We start from the raw sequence: 12,830 nt of genomic DNA on the forward strand, positions 1-12,830 counted from the left end.
CCAATTTTCCCACATAATTCCAGTGGTCCTGGCCTAGGTGTAAAACTTTCGCAATTATACCAACCAGTTAGAAGTGTTTACAAGAAGTTTAGACAGTGGAAGTGCATTAGAATTGGTGAGATATAGTCACATTGTGTGCTTCCTGCAACAAATATTCGTTTCAGCTAGAGTATTTTTTTTGCTATTGAAATCATGTTATGCATCAGTTGGTGGAGTATGTGTCAACAGTAGTAAAGACACAATTACGATAAGTGCAGAAATTTCAAAGCCACATAATTGGTATTTCCATGATAAAATGCAATTGATTGATCCGAGAAAAGAACCGTAGTCGGCAGGATTCGAACCTGCGCGGGGAGACCCCAATGGATTTCTAGTCCATCACCTTAACCACTCGGCCACGACTACTTGCTGGAATGTAGATACTCACGCAACAATTAGGTGTAGTGTGCTCTACAGTCTGTGTATAAGAAGTTAGTTAATGGAGCGGAGGCTCAGACAATAATGAGCACACCATCTGGTTTGGAAAGTGATAAGCTGTGTACTCTGGAGAACCACACAAGAAGGTGCAGCACGGGTCCATGTTTATGAAAGTGAAGGGAGGGGGAGGAGTGAGTGATGGGGCAAAAGTACAGAGAAAAGGGTACAGGAAGGGAAGGGTTAAGGATTGACAGCCAGTGAGTGATGCCCCGGTTACTTACCGGTAATCTTCATTACTCCGAGTCCATGTCTTCCTCGCCACAGTAATATACATATGAGCCTCCGGCTCCACAAAGAACTCCAAGTAAATTAAAAGAGCAGCGCTCTAGTCTCCCCTCCCTCCTCCAATATGGCCCCAGAGGCTTCCACCAATCACATAAAAGGACACATATCAAGCATTACAGCCTGAAAAACCAAGCCGTAGACATGAAGCCACCACCAGGGCCGGGAGGGAAGGGAAACTATACTGTGGCGAGGAAGACATGGACTCGGAGTAATGAAGATTACCGGTAAGTAACCGGGGCATTACCTCCTCGTCCTGTCTTCCTCGCCACAGTAATATACATATGAGCCGATACCAAAGCAATCAGCTTCATGTAAGGAAACAGACCACACCATCAGTGCACCGAAACATATTTTAATATACAGAGGCATAACAACCCAAAAAATGGACAACCTCTTAAGGTACCCCAGCAGATAAAACAGAAGAGGCAAACGAAACAGAACCCCCACCCCCAATTTGGAGGCGGTAATGGGTCATGAAGGTATGTGGAGAAGACCACGTAGCAGCCCTGCAAACATCCTCCATAGACACCCCTTTGAAAGAAGCCCAGGATACAGCCACAGACCTGGTGGAACGACCCTGAACAGGAAGAGAAGGAACCACAGAGACCGAAGCATAAGCCAAAAGAATGGCTTCCTTAATCCACCGACTTATCGTGGACAGGGAGGGCTTCAGACCCTGACGTGACAAACCATAATTCACAAACAAGCAGTCAACCTTACAAAAGGAAGAAGTGCGAGACAAGTAAACCAGCAAGGCACACCGAACATCCAAGAGGTGCAAAAGGGACTCCTCAGCCGAGGAGGGATCAGGACACAGAACCGGAAGAACCACCTCGGCAGACCGGTGAAAAAAAGAATCCACTTTAGGAACGAAAGTGGGATGAGGGCGCAAGACCACACGGTCCGCCAAAACCAACAAAAACGGGGCAGAACGAAGGAAAGCACCCAACTCTCCCATACGCCTGGCAGAGGCTATCGCCACCAGAAACACCACCTTGAGAGTCAAAAACTTGAGGTCCACAGACTCCAAAGGCTCGAAAGGAGCCAACTGCAAGGAACGCAAAACCAAAGGTAGGTCCCAAGGAGGAGGACACAGGATAGGACGGGGGCGCTGGAAAGAAAGAGACTTAAACAGCCGAGCAACCAATGGAGAAATGGAAACCAAAGGCAGGACATGAAATGCCCGAATGGCGGCCCACTGAGCCCGAAGGGTCGAAATGGCCAATCCCAACACAAACCCATCGTTCAGAAAGTCCAGAATGCGAGCCGGATCCAAAGAATCCAACGACAGCCCATGAACAACACACCAAGAAGCAAAATGATCCCAATGCTTGGCGTAAGACTTAAGCGTAGAAGGCCTCCGGGACTGCTGAATGACACCAGCCACAGCCACCGAACAACCCTCACGCAGCAGAGACTCCCTCTCAAGAGCCAGGCCCGCAGACCCAGGGAACGGAACACAGGCAGAGGAAGAAGAGGACCCATCAGAGGGTACGGCACGAACGGCAAGGGCCACCCCGGAGACACAGCCAATTCCCTCAGAAGGGGAAACCAAGGGCGACGCCGCCAACAAGGAGCAATCAGAAGCACCAACGACCCCTCCCTCTTGATCTTCTGTAACACAGCTGGAAGCAGGGGAACAGGGGGAAATGCATACAGCAGACCCTCCGGCCAAGGGAACGAAAGGGCGTCCACCCTCCAGGCGTCCCGGCAAGGCATAATCGTGCAAAAACAACGGGTCTGGGCATTGTCCTGGGAGGCAAACAGGTCCACAATCGGACAACCAAACATCACCTGCAACCTCCTGAACATCCACCTCGTGAGAGACAAGGACCCCATGGAAGGAAACACCCGGCTCAGACAATCCGCCACAGTGTTCTCCGCACCAGGCAGGTAGATGGCAGACAGGGACTCCAGATGCACCTCCGCCCAAGAACCAATCCGACGAGCCAGGCAACTGAGGGAGCGAACCCTGCACCCCCCTTGATGGTTCACATAAGACATCACAACCTGATTGTCCGTCCGGATTTGCACGTGGTGACCCTGAACAAGATCTGAGAAGTCCAACAGACCCAGAAGGACGGCCTTCAGTTCCTTGTAGTTGGAGGAACATGACAAAACCGACTGAGGCCAAATCCCTTGAGTCGCCGAAACCCCCAGAGTAGCACCCCATCCCAGCAGGCTGGCATCGGTAGTGACCACGCAGGTGGGAACAATCAGAAAAGGGCGGCCCTTGGACAGATGACCCACGTCCAACCACCAACTCAGGACCACCCGAACCTCCTCCGACATAGGAACCAGAACATCCATATCGAGGGAACAGGGGTCCCAATACGATAAAATGTGGGACACCACCGGGTACATATGGAGGCGAGCCCACGGCACCGTCAACAAAGAAGCCGACATCAGACCCTGAACTCGTAACCACAGGCTCACAGGATGAGAAACCCCCACCAACAGGGAACGAACAGCAGACATCAGGGACAAAAAACGGGGACGGGGCAGGAACACCATCCCCAACTGAGTCCTGAACAGAGCCCCAATGAAAGTCAATTCTTGTGCAGGAACCAGGGAGGACTTCGGCACATTCACGAGGAACCCATGATGCGCCAGGACATGGCACACCTTCCGGACATGCAACTCTGCCTTAGGAAGAGAAGAAGCAGAAATTAAAATGTCGTCCAGATAAGGAAAAACACTAACTCCCTCCCCATGTAGATGTCCAATAAGAGGAGCCAGAATCTTAGTAAAGATCCGTGGAGCAGAGCAGAGCCCAAAAGGCAATACCTGGAACTGGTAATGACGACCCTGCACACAAAACCGGAAAAACTTCTGAAAGTCTGGATGAAGAGGAACATGTAGGTATGCATCCTTCAGGTCTATCGAAGCAAGGAAATCCCCCTGAGATATCAGAGGAAGGATCAAGGGAAGGGAAACCATCTTGAACCGTTGGTGAGGGATGAAAGTATTCACCCACTTCAGGTCCATCACCGGCCGAAGATCCCCGGTGCGCTTGGACACTAGGAAAAGTATCGAATACACCCCTTTCCCCAACTGATCGCTGGGCACAGGAACGATCGCCTTCTTGACCAACAGGGACGCAATGCCGTCCAAAAGCGCCAATCGTTTCACAGGATCTCTTGGACAAGGAGTGGCCCTGAAACAGTCTGGGGGTGTCCGGGCAAATCCAATGCGCAAACACTCCGAGATCACCTGAAGCACCCATTGGTCCGACACAGTCTCCCGCCAAGAGTCCAGGAAGCAAGTGAGTAGACCCCCAACCGGACCCACACCAGGAGCGACCCAGTCAGGATTTGGAAGCAGGAGCGGAGGAGGCAGAAGCTCTGGAGAACCGGGACTTATCAAAGGAGGGAGCACCCTGGCCACGCCCCCGTCCACGAAAGGGCTGACCAGCCCGACCCCTCTTCGAGGTACCAAAAGACCGCTGAGAACCAAAGGCACGGAACCTGCCAGGACGGTCAGGAGCAAGCAGTTTACGGTCCTCCGCCGTCTTCTTCACCATGTCGTCAAGAGAGGAACCAAAAAGTGTAACCCCCGAAAAAGGGATTTTCATAAGCAAGTTTTTCTGGGCAGCATCAGCCTTCTAGGAGCGGAGCCACAACTGACGCCTCGCAGCCACAGAGGATCCGGCCGCAGAAGCAGCAGCCCCCAGCGAATCAAAGGAGACATCGGACAGCAGACGAACCTGCTGCTCCATCATCGCCAGGGTAGAAGAAACATCCTCCCCCTGGTCCAACAACTCCGACAGAGACTGAAAATCCTTGAGCAAGGACTGGATCGTGTAAGACGAATAGGCCGCAGCCCTGATAGAAAAATTGGCAGCCGCAAAAGTGCGTTTCACAGCACCATCCACCTTACGGTCAACCGGGTCAGCAGGAGAAGAGTCCTCCGAGACAACGGACCCATGCGAAGACATGCTCGCCAACAAAGAGTCAACCTTCACGGAGGCAGGGTATTTCACCGCAAAATCCTGAAGAGGGTACCTCTTACTCAAGAAACGAGGAAAGGAACCCATGTCCACATCCTTCCATTCATTCTCCAGGTCCTTCAAGACAGAGGAATGGAGAGGCAAAGAATCAGGCTCGGGACGACGACATTGCGAAAACAGATCGTCTTCCAGAGGCAACACAGAAGCAGGGAACACCAAGTTTTCGCGAATGTGGCCCAGCACCTCCTTCAGGTCGGCACCTTGCACAAAGCGACCTCTGACATCAACCTCCTCCTCATTATCAGAATCAGCATCAGCAGCAGCGCCTTCAACCCTCGCCTTCTTAGGAGGAGGGACAGGAACATGATCCTGCAAAGCAGCAGAAACAGCAGTATTAATCATCTGCTGCAAAAGTTCCATAGAGGGAACATGCACCCCCGAACCGGAAGCCACATCCAAAGGATCAGGAATATTCATGTTAGAAGAATCCATGACCGACAGCCAAGTGAAAGCAAACCAACACAGGCATCACGGAGAACAGCCAGGTAAAATAGGACCCCAGGTTGCTAGGCAACGTAAGAAACCCCACCCGGACCGAAGCCGAAGGTAATAAAACAACCGGAAGAGCCGCGCGCCGCAGTAGGAGGAGGCCCAGACCGCAGCGCGCCAAGCTCAATCAGCCCCAAACGCGCCTCCCGCTCAGCAGGAAACAAAGAGGCAAGAAAACGCCGCCGCCGTGAAGACCGGCATCAGGTACGGCCGTAGACCGGCAAAATCACTCACGGAAGCCTCCGGCTCCCATAGATCCCGCACCCGGCCGTGCAACGTCCGCTCAGCAGGACGCGCGGCCGGGAAAGGAAAACAAAAATGAAACGGCAAATAGGAAAACACAAGCGTCCCGCATAGGAGAAAAAACATACAAACCCAGCCGATAAACCAAACCACGGAAGTCCGCTTAAGCAGGACACGAGGTAGCCAGGCAATAGCAGGGGGAAACAAAACTTAATAAAACGAAGGTGACAAAGTATGTAAAAACCAACATCAGGCAGCACACAGCAAACTAACAACCCCCAACTAGATACCACAGGACAAGGGGAACAGCTAAAGCAGGAACCCCGTCCCACTCACCTGACCAGCAGGGAAACCACAGCACTCGGAGAAGTGCAGAAAAAAAGAACAGGCTGTGATGCTTGATATGTGTTCTTTTATGTGATTGGTGGAAGCCTCTGGGGCCATATTGGAGGAGGGAGGGGAGACTAGAGCGCTGCTCTTTTAATTTACTTGGAGTTCTGTGTGGAGCCTGGGCTCATATGTATATTACTGTGGCGAGGAAGACAGGACGAGGAGGTAATAGTGTGTGGTATGGATTAAGCTCGGGTGTGAGAAGAACCTGCAGAACATTGAGCATGCGCAGTGCTGCTGAGCCGAGACCAGTCCTTTTCTGGGTGAGTGTGGGAGGAGCGAGGGTCTGTGGAGTGATTCTAGCCTTCAATCCATCTTTTATGGGTAGTGACGGTCGTGCAGCTCTTGTTAGTGAAGTGCGTTCAGTGCAGCTCATTCAATATTATTCGGGTTCTTTGGTGACGCTCCCGGTATGTGCAAGTTGGTGCAAGTTTATCTGAGCTCTTCAATGTTGTGGCCTGAAACTATGATGGGTCAGTAATGGCCTGTCTGAATGTCTATTAAATGTCTCTGTGGACAAGGACAGCCTGCCAGGTCTCACTTAGAATCTCCAGGTACGCTCCTTATGATGGCTGTTGGTGCTATATATAAGCGCACTAAATACATATAAATCAAGACGAAAACCTGCCGGTTAGCTCAGTTGATTAGAGCCTGGTGCTATTAACGTCAAGGTCGCCAGTTTGATCTCCGTATGGGCCGCAACTTTTCCGTAAAGTAGAAAAGACATGCAATAAAAACTTCGTGTTGGATTGTTGTTTTTCTGATCATTTACTGAGCTCTGGTGGCAGATGTTTGTATACCAGGGTGGGTATAGAGCAATGTAAAGGGCACTGTGGGCTAACAAGCCCCCACACCTCCCCTCCACCTCCGCTCCCGTCCCCTCCCCTCACCTCTTGCTGTGATACCTGCCTCAGCCATGTTTTCATGGTTCTTTCAAAGTCCACTCTTTGAAGCGCTGTTTGAACCTGGGATGTTTCCCAAAAGGTGACACTTTCTCTCCGAGAATGGCAGGTTTTCGGCTTCTTCTCCCTGGGATTTCCAGCGGTCACGAGATGTGAAGGAAAGAGCAAGTGTTATGTGGCTACATGATGTGGGCGAACTAATGCATAGCTCTCCCACTTGGGAGAGAGCACCTTCGAGCACTACTGCGGGGGGACCTGGAGGTCTTGTGTTATAGAAAAAAGTTCTTTTCAACACATCATGGTGTTAGTCCAACATTCACAGTTTATTAAACTCTCCATTCATTGTGGGTTTAACATAAATCACTGGATGGTTGGTATTCAAGATATCTTAATCAACGAAGCATTGTTACACATGATAGCAAATCCCGATGCGTTTCGGGCCACGCCCTTCCTCAGGGGATTACTCTGGCGGCGGGTGGCACTGGCAAACTGTCGGCCGCAGTCAGGGACAGTGGGACACTGGGATTGGATACTCACACTGGGACAGGCAGGGGCCGGGCATGGGACGGGGGACTACTACGGGTAGAAATAATTAAATTCTGGAGTGGCGTGTGAGAGGGCCTCTCATCGTCTGGGTCTCACTCTCAGCCTCTGTGAGAACACAGAGGCTGAGAGTGAGGCCCAGACGACGAGAGTGAGAACACAGAGGCTGAGAGTGAGGCCCAGACGACGAGAGGCCCTCTCACACGCCACTCCAGAATTTAATTATTTCTACCCGTAGTAGTCCCCCGTCCCATGCCCGGCCCCTGCCTGTCCAAGTGTGAGTATCCAGTCCCAGTGTCCCACTGTCCCTGACTGCGGCCGACAGTTTGCCAGTGCCACCCGCCGCCAGAGTAATCCCCTGAGGAAGGGCGTGGCCCGAAATGCATCGGGATTTGCTATCATGTGTAACAATGCTTCGTTGATTAAGATATCTTGAATACCAACCATCCAGTGATTTAATGTTAATCCCACAACGAATGGAGAGTTTAATAAACTGTGAATGTTGGACTAACATCATGATGTGTTGAAAAGAACTTTTTTCTATAACACAAGACCTCCAGGTCCCCCGCAGTAGTGCTCGAAGGTGCTCTCTCCCAAGTGGGAGAGCTATCCATTAGTTCTTTTGGATTTCACACTGCCCGGCCAGACAGTGATTCCCTCCGAGCACACTACAGAATTGTAAAAAAATGTGCAACTTTATCGTTTTGAACTAAGCTGTGCGAGTTCCACCCACTGATTGAGTATTCTACATGATGTAGGCATCATGAAATTATCTGGTGTATATTGGTGCCCTTTATTGTCCTTGTACTCTTGTTCACTTTAATGTATGTATTGCACACTCGTCCATCCGTGAAAATATTGCAAAATGAATACAAATATGTACATATAATGATATACGTTTGTCGTGACCCCCTTTGTAACTTTTCCTTTCCAATATCAGGTTTTTTTCTGCAATATTTTGTCACTAGGAAGTGGAAAATATCACAGCTGTAAATGCACCAAAAAAATGCAGAGTCTCAATGTGACACCAGGACAGGAGGTACAGTACTGAGCCAGGGCTAAAGGAGGCACTGTGGCTTAGTTGGTTAAAGCGCCTGTCTAGTAAACAGGAGATCCTGAGTTCGAATCTCAGCAGTGCCTCGCATTTTACACAACTTCAAAGAATACGTACTTTTTGATAAAAGACTCATTGTCTGCAAGTCCAGTTGCTCCTATTATAATTATCCTCATTTACACAATGCTCCTCCTTCGAACCTAAAGATGTTTTTGGTGTTTAGATGCCAATGTTTTGTACCACCAACCACCAGAGTCTTTAATTTTCAAAGCCAATCAGTTTGGTTTTGTTAAGTGAAAAGATGTTTTTAAGCTGCATTTTCATCAAAGTACAACCTGGGCAGTGGTAATGCAAGCTTCAAAGAACAGGCGCAGCACAGGCAGCACAAGAGTGGCCTTCCATTACTGGCACTGCTACTGAACGAGCAGAGGAGATTCATGCTTCAGTGCCTCAAGAACAGGCACAGCACAGGCTTCAGCAGTTTAAACTGAGCTTTTGAGAACAGATGGTTACAGCTCAGGCAGCGGGGTTGCAAGCTTCACTTCCATAAGGCTGTGAGTAGGCCTAAAGTACTATTGGGGTGCAGAGGGAGCTGTAAGAAAACCATCATGAAATGGAAGCACTTTTACAGGTGGACAGTGTGCACAGTACAAGTAATGCCTTGTGTGAAGATCTGACTGGGTACATTTCCAAAGGGCTTCCTTAGAATAATGTGTTTGAACAGTTACTAACCACTTTAGAGACTAGTTTTGCTTATTTTTGTCCCAAGCCTGAAGCCCTTCTAAACTGTTGTGTCTAGTTCTGCAGAGTCTACTAAGGGTAAGTTCCTTCCTGGATTCTGGTAAAGTTTTCAAAATCTCACTAGGAGGAATGTTGCTACTTTTAAAAACCAACTCTGGCACATTGCCTCCTGATCTGGTGGCCACCTGTAGTGTACGGTGTCTGGTACTGGAGGGTACATCTAAAGTACTGTACCTGTTATCACAGTCATGTCTGGCGTTTTGTACCCAGTTCTAATGGCAACATATGACGTTTTTTCTCTTGTCCTGAGGTCACCACTGTCGGAATTTCTCCAGTGCTGCAGATGTCATCTTATTACTGAAGCAGTGTCTGCAGTATTGTGTGTGACCAGTTGTAGATGTTGCATCTGGTATATTTTGCTGAGTTATGAGCCCACATTTGCAGTGTTGTGCTTTTTTCTGGTTAATGCATTTGGAGTGTTGTTTTCAGTTTTGGACCCCAACGTCCAGATTGTCTTTATTTCTGGAATGCAGCACGTGGAGTGTGGTGTACGGTTCTGAAGGCTTTGTCTGCAGTATTGTGTCTAGTTGTAGATGTCTCAGCTGGTACTTTCACTACTTTAGGAGGCCACATTTTCAGTGTTGTGTTTTGTTCTGGCCAGTACATTTTTAGTGTTGTTTTTCCATTTCTGGATGCTGCATCTGGGGTGTGGTGTTCAGTTCTAGAGGCTTTGTCTGAAGTATTGTGAGTGCTTGGAAAATGACATTGTGTGCTGTGTCCAGCTAAAAATGTTGTACCCATAGTACTGTGCCAAGTTGTGAAGGACACATATGTGACATTGTGTTCACTTTGGTAGGCTTCACGTGAGGTTCTGGAGGCCTCTTCTGAAATTATTGTGTCTGACCTGGGAGACTCATTCGGAGTATTGTCAAGCGTCACACAGCTCATAATAAACGTCATGTCCTGTTCTCGATGCCTGACCTAGAGGTTTGATGCTACTCTTCGAATGTTTGAATAACATTTCAGTCATTCTGAGCCAGTTCTCTGGGCCTCCTCTGGAGCATTGTGCACTATTGTGGTGGCCACGTATTTCATTGCACACATTTCTGGTTCGTCACTTCTGGGGTCTGTGCCCAGTTCTGGAGGCCTTGTCTGGTTTACAGTACCCCTTTTTGTAAGTTCATATAATGTGTTGAATTATACATTAGAAGAATTACCATCTGGACCATTGTACTATGTTATGCACTCAGGCAGGATTCAGCTATAAAGTACAGGTACAGCCCACAAGCTCAGAGCCCAAGTAGCTCGCCGTGATCGTATAGTGGTTAGTACTCTGCGTTGTGGCCGCAGCAACCTCGGCTCGAATCCGAGTCACGGCATTGCGGTGTGCAATGTCACGGCAATTGGGCCATATTTTCTTTGTTAATATAAATGTTCAATGTACTGAGTATTTTTTAAATATAACGTCTGTCTCAGTTCTGTACTCTGTAATTGGTGAAATTTCCAGCTTTAACCAACATAGGTCATTACATTATGATGACAGCTGTACTGCAGTAGGGAACGAGTGTTGTAATGCATGCAATATTTACCTTTAATATATTGCTGCATGCTGTAGCCCTTGTGATTGCGCAGAAATCGTTTTTACGGCATGCTGAAACATTTGCTTGTGTTATTATAGCTTTTCTGTGAGAATGTTTTATTTTTCTGGAATGTTGCTTTATTTTACGCTCAGGCTAAAACTGGCATTAAAGACACATCCAGATTAAAGGGTAAACATTTATCCCTTAAATATGGGTAGACACGGTCGTCCCATTAGGTGTAACACTGCGTCGTGAGAAAGAGCTAGTAATGTACTATTACACAGTGTAGTACGCCTGGTGAGAGGTGTCAGTACTACTGTACTGGTGACATGAGGAGGAGTTACTATGTACTTTAATGTTAGCCCCGACCACCGACCACCGGCCACGCCTCCCCCTTCCCTCCCGTCAGGTGACTTTGTTTTTCCGGATTTTCATCTCTGGTTTCCTTTATGTGAGATTTCGCCTTCGGCGAGTAGTTTGAACTCTTTCTTCTTCCAAGCACTTCCTTGTATTCTGCTTTGTTAATTTGGATATATTTGTTGATTTTGTTTCTAATTCCATTGTTTTTTTTATTTTTAGGTGTATGTTCATTGAGCGAACCTTAGTTTCTGACCCTCCACTCTCTCTTCTTGAAGGAAGCTGCATCAGTCGGGTCCACAGGGCGTGGGTGGGGGGTGGTTTGTGGAAGTGGGTGGATGTTGGGGGTTGGAGGGGAGGGGGGCAGGGGCTGGGCAGGGTCCAGCTCACGCCAGATCAAATTCTGACTGCCCTGGGCTTGTTGCACGGAGGTTCAGTAACCTCGGTCAGTCCGGGTAACTTGTCAATCAGTTGCCTCCATCTTCTTCCTGCGGTCATCATTCCAAGCCCCACTTTGTGTATTAGAGTCCCCCAGTCTGCTGCCTGGTATCTGTGTCTCTTCTCATCATACATGAAGGGTTCATTGGTGCTTGTCTTTGTTCAGCACAGAAATCATTGTCTTTCCATCGCCTGCGGATGTCAGTTCTGTGACTTCTCTTCATTTCCGGCATCGGCTGCCCTGTGCAGCATCTTTGTTTCTGACTCGGGTACAGCCCGGGTGGTTTAGCGTTGATTACATCTATTGATTCAGCACCTGCAATCGTCAAGTTTTTATCATCTTCTGTGTGTCTCTGAGGTTCATATCTACTATCGAAGAATAGGTGGGTCACAGATAGAACCTGTTACATACTACACGTGGGCTTCGCAGCTGCTCTCTTTATGTGAAGCATTGGTGCTGTACAGCAACTGCCGGTGCTCTTGTCAGCCTCAAGCATAGACTCGGGTTAAGTACAAACTCTACATGATTTCTAGATAGTCACTCACATTGGGCACTACATCTAAGCAATCATTAGCGAGGCATTGGTGGTTCAGTGGTAGAATTCTCGCCTGCCACGCGGGAGGCCCGGGTTCGATTCCCGGCCAATGCAGCTCACTTTTTGAATCCAACATTATTTAGCATTTTTGACGTAGAAGTTTAAAGTAAATTCGACCTATACAATTCTGCAACATTATTCATAGGTTTGCGTTTCTTTGAAAGGGGTAGCTTTTGGAAACTGTTTGAAAAACGAATCCACCATTCAAGCCACGTGTCAGGTTTTACTCTGTGTAAAAAACAGTGCAGCAGCCTCGCTGATTCTGATTACCTACCCACTTCTCTGATGACTAAACTCATTTTTGTAACAAAAGCTACAAAATGATGAAGGTTTGTGAAAATGCGGGATGATTTGGTAAATGTGTTTAGGAGACACATTAAAGGGGACTCAAGGCGCTAAACCAGGACGAGATCTTGACCCTCCCGAGTTACGCCCCCACCACTGGTGTGCACAATCTTAAAACGTACTTCTCTATCCTCTGTCTGTCTCTTTGCTATCTGTATAACTGCTCACCTATCTCCTCCCCCTGGGCACAAGTCCTAAACAAGTATTTACAATGCAACGGTTTCGCCTTTGCAAAAGTTAGAGCTATGGGCATTGTAAATGACAACATTTTTATTTATGTGTTGGTTTTGAAAACAGATAAATAAATGGCATTGTCATTTACATTGCCAATAGCTTAATCTCTCGCAAATGTGAGACCGATTGTACACTACTGGACGAGCT

At 48.4% G+C, this 12,830-nt stretch overlaps 3 non-coding genes across 3 annotated transcripts; 2 read left to right on the plus strand and 1 right to left on the minus strand.

The window, feature by feature from the left end:
• Positions 1–323: 323 nt before the first annotated feature.
• Positions 324–405, minus strand: TRNAS-AGA (transfer RNA serine (anticodon AGA)). Its single transcript has one exon. It is a non-coding gene; the product is annotated as a tRNA-Ser (tRNA).
• Positions 406–8,404: 7,999 nt separating this feature from the next.
• TRNAT-AGU (transfer RNA threonine (anticodon AGU)) lies at positions 8,405–8,478 on the plus strand. Its single transcript has one exon. It is a non-coding gene; the product is annotated as a tRNA-Thr (tRNA).
• A 3,609-nt stretch (positions 8,479–12,087) lies between these two features.
• TRNAG-GCC (transfer RNA glycine (anticodon GCC)) lies at positions 12,088–12,158 on the plus strand. Its single transcript has one exon. It is a non-coding gene; the product is annotated as a tRNA-Gly (tRNA).
• The last annotated feature ends 672 nt before the right edge of the window (positions 12,159–12,830 follow it).

The sequence above is a fragment of the Lissotriton helveticus genome, chromosome 12 (assembly GCF_964261635.1).
Source record: "Lissotriton helveticus chromosome 12, aLisHel1.1, whole genome shotgun sequence".
Lineage (NCBI taxonomy): Eukaryota > Metazoa > Chordata > Amphibia > Caudata > Salamandridae > Lissotriton > Lissotriton helveticus.